At 29.2% G+C, this 6893-nt stretch overlaps 1 protein-coding gene across 1 annotated transcript in view; it reads left to right on the top strand.

The window, feature by feature from the left end:
- Positions 1 to 273: 273 nt before the first annotated feature.
- The window catches only part of LOC124810153 (uncharacterized), an 11624-nt gene continuing 5004 nt past the window's right edge, over positions 274 to 6893 (top strand). The window contains exon 1 of the mRNA XM_065788322.1: positions 274 to 508. The gene's annotated coding sequence lies outside the window, so the exon portion shown is untranslated. The remainder of the gene's footprint in view (positions 509 to 6893) is intronic.

The raw sequence follows: 6893 nt of genomic DNA, 5'->3' as shown, positions 1-6893 counted from the left end.
TAACCGCCTTAAGTACTTAACTCAAACTGTTGAGAGAAAAAGCGGAAAAAGAAATCGTCATGGCAACCGAAACTTTCTACAAATTTTATTTAAGGCAACTGATTCAAGATATCATATTACTTACTATTGTCGATATTGTCTTGCTTTTCGTTTCACCGTTTGAAACCGTGTGAAAAATATTTATTTCAATGAAAATATATTTTGCACTTTCGCTCCATGCGACAATCAGAAAGTGAAAAACTATAAAGGCCCTTTTGAAAAATTTTTGTTTACGGGCAGGAACGGCATTTCCCTAAAATTAAAACAAACAAATGCTTTTTGATTTTAACTAATGTTTTTCAAAACAAAAAAAGTTAATTTAATGAAAAGAAAAGAGTTCTACATATGTCATAAATGTTTATGGCATTGGTAAAATCATGCTTTAACCAACTTTGGTTTCATATCTTTGTTGAAATGGATTTCTCTAGAAGATAAACTTAATTTTAGTTACATGCAGCCTGTTTTACAGGTAATTTAAAAAATAAAATATACAGACTTAAATAAAACAGCTTAACAAACTCATAATAATGTCAATTTAAAACATTAAAAAATTTTCTTCATTGTTGACTTGACTTGAGCAGATAAGACTTAGGCAAAGTGAATGTCTGTTATTTATAACAAAAATTAACAGTATTGACTCCATCCAATAAGTCAATTGGTTCCAATTAGAGTTACAAAAAAAGCCTTTTTTTAAATCTGTGTTTTTTTTTTTTGTTTTTTATGTTTTTTTTTTTTTTTACTGATGGTGTTTTAAAACGAAAAAAACTTATTGCATGTTACATATAGTTTATCATAATGTTAACAATTAATTCAAAATTTTAAGTAGTTGTTTTATAGAAAACAGGTTCTGTATGTTGAATTTCCTGTTTAGTTAACTCAATTCAGTAACTTTATGCAGCAATATTGTCAGATTAAATTTTTTGCTTTAATTTTAAGTCTTAGATTATTCTGCATCATATTATTGATTTGTGAGTTCTAAACTATGGAAAATAAAAGATAATTTTGATGCTCTGTCATTTCTTAATCCAGGTCTGCAATTTTCTTTCAGAATAATTAAAAAGTATTTATAAAAAACTTATTTTTTTTCTGAAATATCCTAGCAAAGTTTATTTTACACAAATATTTTTAATCTTTAGTTTGTGCCCTGTGCCATGGCACACTTTGCTCTGAGCCTGTATTCAAAGCCAAATCTATTTCACTTTTGATTGTGGTTTCAGGATTGTTTACTAAATAATACTTTGACTGCCATACTTGTTGGTGGAAGTGATAAAATTTTACTAGAGATTAATATACATGTTTTCTTATTTGATATAATGTACATTACCCAATATATAAGACACCAATATTAAAAAAAAAAACTATTAGACTTTAACTAATGTTAAAAAAAATTTGTTTTTTATAGTAATTATTTACATATACTTACAATTTTATTATACTACTGTATTGAATTTTAAACATAGTTAAGTTGATTTTAAGAATTTAATTTTGTTAGTCTTTATTAGATATTTTCGATCTTATTGTTATTTTATTGATGATGTTTTGTTGTTCTGTGCTCCAATACTGTCAAGTATTGGAGCTCAGACAAAATTAAATCCTTAATATTAACTTAACATGTTCTATTATCTGATATGGTTATAATCTTATGAAATATTTTAAATATTGGTGTCTATTATATAAGATAATATACATTATAGCAGGGCTATTCAACTACATTTGGTCGAGAGCCAAAAAGCTATAAAAGATGGATGGCGGGGGGTTCGAGGCGTGGACGATTGGCTATGAACTTACTACTAATCGACTAAATATTAAATAAAATTCTTGAAATCTTTACATCTTTTTTACTTTTCAATCGATTTAGTTTTTCAATCATTGATTTTTATTTGTTAATTTAATAACAATAACATGTCCTATTATAGCTATTACCTAGTTTTTTGTTTACTCTCTTAAGTTTTTTATCTAGTTCATCACATTATATTCATTAGCATTGTCTATACCTAAGCGCTTGGTTATGTATTTTGTCAATTTTATTTCTTTTACTCATTTACTTGATGCTTGTGATTTCATACAGGGTCGTTCCAAGCTGGCTTAAAGCCCTGGCACAAAATTAAGTTATGATGCTCCAATATCTAATTATAGTCTATGTAAATATAATTGTATAGACTTTTTGATATTTAGCAAGTATTTAAGGCGGTCTCTAGGTTATTGGAGTCTAGGAATAAATTGTCCCGTTGTCGGAGCACCCCTTCTTTCATATTGTTTTGCTCCATTATTATTTAAATCATATGTTTTATTAATATTTATTTCCAAAAAAAAAATTATTCCCATATTTTGTCCAAATTGACTTTTAGTAGACTTAGTTGATTTCAAAATGTATTAGTTGGTTTTAGTCAAATTTAGAAAACATATTACTCAATGTAGTTGACAGTCAAATTATTCAAAAGTCAACACTACAAAAGACAAAACTCTTTCTAAAATATGGTATCAGCAGGCACAACAAAGTAACTTTTTGTTAAAGTGTTCTTCAATTATGTTTGTGGAACCATTTATCCAACCTAAATTTGATGGTATTATGTCAATAATCATTGTCACAAGTGTTTTAACTAGTTTCCAGTTCTTTACAGTAGTTCGCTGTTGTCTACTCTCAAGTCCTTGATAAAAAAAATAAGGGGAGGTGTTTATAATTTTTGGAAAATTTTCCCACCCACCCCAAGCTTTTTAAGACCCCTTCCGTTTGTTAATTTTTACTTGCTCTAAACAAAAAAAACAAAAAAAAACAAAAATCAGTGAAAATCTACCTTAAAAAATATAAAATAATTATTCAGTCCTTGATAAAACAAAAATTTCAGGCTTTAAAAATCGCTTTCCATGTAAACAGGCTTTAAAAATAAAAAATAGTAAATCTCAATTTGTCTAAAATGAGCATTTGGTTTATTTCTCACCTAAGTATAAAACTTAATTAGCATATGAAATCCTATTTAAATTATTATAAAATAGATGTGGGAAAATGCGCCTTACTAGAATTAAATGGTTTTGAGCATGTTTTGTAAAAATTATTAGTTTATATTTATAAACCGAATTTTTTTATAAAAAATACTTATATTGTAACAGAAAAAAATTCCCCTCCCTTAACCTTTTTAGTAATCCCTTCCCCCCCCCCCCCCCCCCCCCCCCCCACATTCATTAGATCTGAACTAAAATTCCCCCTCCTTTTATTCCCAACCCCCTCCCTTGTATTAAGGACTTGAGAGTAACTTTACTGAGTTGTATTGAAAATCCTGGACACACAACAATTTCCCTTCAAGTACACTTGGTTTTCCTGTTACTACAATAACCAAGCATTCTATTTTATTATCTACTCTTGAGTCCCTAATAAAGAGAGGGTAGGGGATATTTAAAAATTTTTGGAAAATTTTCCAACTCATCCGAAGCTTAATAAGACCCTCCCCGTTTATTAATTTTTACTTATCACAAAAAAAAAAAAAAAATCAATTTGTTGAAGATGAGCTTTTAATTGATTTCTTACCAAAGTATAAAACTTATATCAGCATATTTAATCCTATTGAAATTATTATAAAACAGCTATTAGAAAATGCACATTTGACCACAAGTGACACTAGATTCGAATAGTTTTATGCTTTTTTTTTGTAAAAAATGTTAGTTTGGATTTATAAAGTAAAATTTTTTATAAAAAATACTTATATTGTAACATGAAAAAATCTCCTCCCCCTCCCGTTTATTAGATCTTAAGTAATTTTCCCAAACTCCCCCCCCCCCCCTTTTTTTTGTTTTTGTTTCCACCCTTCCTTTGTATTAAGGACTTGAGTGTACATCAGATACCAGCTTTGAATCCCAAGGAAATGTAACAGTACCTAAGTAAACAAAGTGTTTTTTTTATGTCGTCTGAATCTTGCTGTCAAATTTTATTACTTTATCTGCTTGCTGTGCTTTTTGAGATATATACTTCATCCAAATTGTAACATATAACTTCAGCTACAGCTAAAGTGATCCCAGATCTTTCTCTGTTGGATAAATTCAACTTATAAGCTGATGAAGAAGCTTTAGGGTATTCTAATATCTTAATATTTTCTTCTGTCTAGTAATAGCTCTTTCATATTTTTTATTGGAAAGTTTGTCTTCATCATCAAATGATGGCAGTACTTTAGAACTTTCTTCTTTTATATATATTTTTTAATTTCTTCTTTTCAATAGCTCTTTGCTCTTTCATTTTACTTTCATAGTATAACTCTTGTCTAATTGACCCCATAATATTTTTTAATTGACGCTGATCTGAGAGAAAATCTGATGAGATTGTCTTTTCTTTATCGAATCTTCTGCATTTGATGCTGCAATTTCAACAGCAAGTTGAGCACGGTACTACCAGGAACATAGTGGGGATAGAACTTGGAACTTCTTGCTTCTGAGGTGAGTGCTCTACCACTACACCACTACTTCATATTTTATTAGTAAAACTCAAAAGTTGAGGCTGCATAGTGATTTTTTTTTACATTTTAAATCAATGACAGTCTAAGATGTACTAGATATATATATATATATATATATATATATATATATATATATATATATATATATATATATATATATATATATATATATATATATATACATATATATATATATGTATATATATACATTTTTATATATACATATATAAAAATGTATATATATATATACATAGGGGGTTTGAGGTGGCACCAATCAAATTCAACTTACTTTTAGTAATTTAATTAACTTTTGTTAATTCCTTTTAAGACAATTACATTTTATATTTTCTGGAAAATCTCTCACACATTTTTGATAGTTACTATGAAAATTTAAATCTTATGGTAAAAGCATGAAAAAATGCAAAAAGATCTATTGGCCTTAACTGTATATTTATTTGAAAATGAATTATGTATATTTCATGCTAGAAAATGAATGCCTATATCTTTGTAAGTTGGTTGCCCTTCTTCCCCCTTTGATTGGTGCCACCTCAAACCCCTTCCCCCTCACCTTAGTGAGTGGGGGGAGGGGAGTGGTCCAGACCACATAAACACCACTGATTACCTATAGTAAAATAGAATTTAAAGAAATAATGGTTTCATTTTGAAACCTATTTAGATATTTAGGTATTAAGTACCTAAATATCTGAATTAATTTAGAGACCTTTATTTGAACCATAATGAAGGTCTCTAAAAAGTTACTGCCCCCTTTATTTTTGCCCCTGTCTACTAAAAAGACCAGATCAAAGAGAGGACAACCAACCATATCTTTCCTTTTATTAAGAAATGACTTATAATTAGGTGCACCCTTTACATAGGCCAGTTGACAGATTAGAGGGGCACTGGTTTCTAGTAACATACAACCGTTGATGATTGAAAAATGAGGTAATTTAAAAATGCTGGCATTTTTGGTGTGGATTTGACAAGTTTATAATGTTTGCATTTTCAGATAGTTAGGTCTAATGGTCTTATATGCTGTTAACCTTGGATCAAAACAAAGTGTTAGAAAAATTTACAAGCATCTCAAAATGGCTGAAAATTGGACTTTTTAGGCGAGTGGACATTATGCTTTTAGATATATTTAAGTTCTAAACTGCAACAAGCTGCCTATTTTTTGCCCGTTTATTGCAGACAGTAGTAGCTAATCAGAAAAGCTATCTGTTAAGACTTGTGGATGAACAGAATAATACTACAGTTAGTTTCATTTTGGCATATTTTAGCAGTTTTATGATTTTTTCCAGAGTTGAGAAGGTCATCATTTTTTTCTAATTTAACACAAGTTAATAAAAACCACTTTTTTAAAGAGAGAACTATCCAGAAAATAGTTCTAGAAAAAATGAGACACTTGTTGAAAGTGAGAAAAAAGTTATACAGCTCTAAAGTAGTCTGTTTTGACCATTTGTAAATCGAGGGGGGCCACTCTGTCATGTTTGTAAGGCTGTAATTTCCGAACCGTTGTACTTGAAAGTCTGAAATTTCAAATTTAACCTACCTACATGATGCACATAACAATATGTAAAAATCAGGAAAATCAGAGATGGTGTACCACAAAGTTTTGTTTAAATTGGTTGAAATATAATGATTTGACCCATGACCATTCCAAAACATTGATGTTATTTTTGTCAAAGTATACCTTCATTTTCTCAATTGTTAAAAAGCATAATCTAATTGGAACCATTGCTAGTGTGGCTGGTGGAGGACAAAAATGCAAGACCACCAGTGCAATTAATCGAAACATCATCATTAATGTGAAGGAAAATTGATTTGTTTTGGCAGCTAAATTAGCTTAAAAAATCAAGAAGATCACAACATCATAGTGACTCCTCAAACAATCAGAAATTGTATAAGAGAACAAGGATATAGAGGTAGAGTAGTTTGAAAAATTTTGAACACTTAAACAAATGAAATGCTGATTGGAAATTGCCAAGAAGTATGATAAAATGCTGATATCATATTGGAATAAAGTTTTGTGGTCAGGTGAGTCAAAACACAACCTCCTCTCATCGGATGGAGTCCAGAAAGTGTGGCAAAAAAAAGAGAAGCTTATAAATTGAGTTAATTGCAAGGAAGTGTAAAGTATGGAGGAGGAAGTGTGATGGTTTGGGCTAGTATGAGTTGGAAAGGAGTGGGAAAATTTACATTTATTGATGACAAAATAAATGCTTCAATGTATTGTGAAATTTTCAAAGCCAACTTGCAACCGTCTACTTAAAAATAGAGAATGGGAAATGAGTTCATACTACAGCAAGAAAATCTTAAACATACCGATAAGAAAAAATGAGTTTTCAGTTAAAATTTAAAAATTTTAACTGAAAACTCATTTTTTTGATGCAATATTTAAAGTTATGATTTTTT

This window comes from Hydra vulgaris, chromosome 01 (assembly GCF_038396675.1).
Source record: "Hydra vulgaris chromosome 01, alternate assembly HydraT2T_AEP".
In the NCBI taxonomy this organism is placed as follows: domain Eukaryota; kingdom Metazoa; phylum Cnidaria; class Hydrozoa; order Anthoathecata; family Hydridae; genus Hydra; species Hydra vulgaris.
Note: the sequence above shows the minus strand (reverse complement) of the source record. Positions and strands in the feature narration are given on the sequence as shown.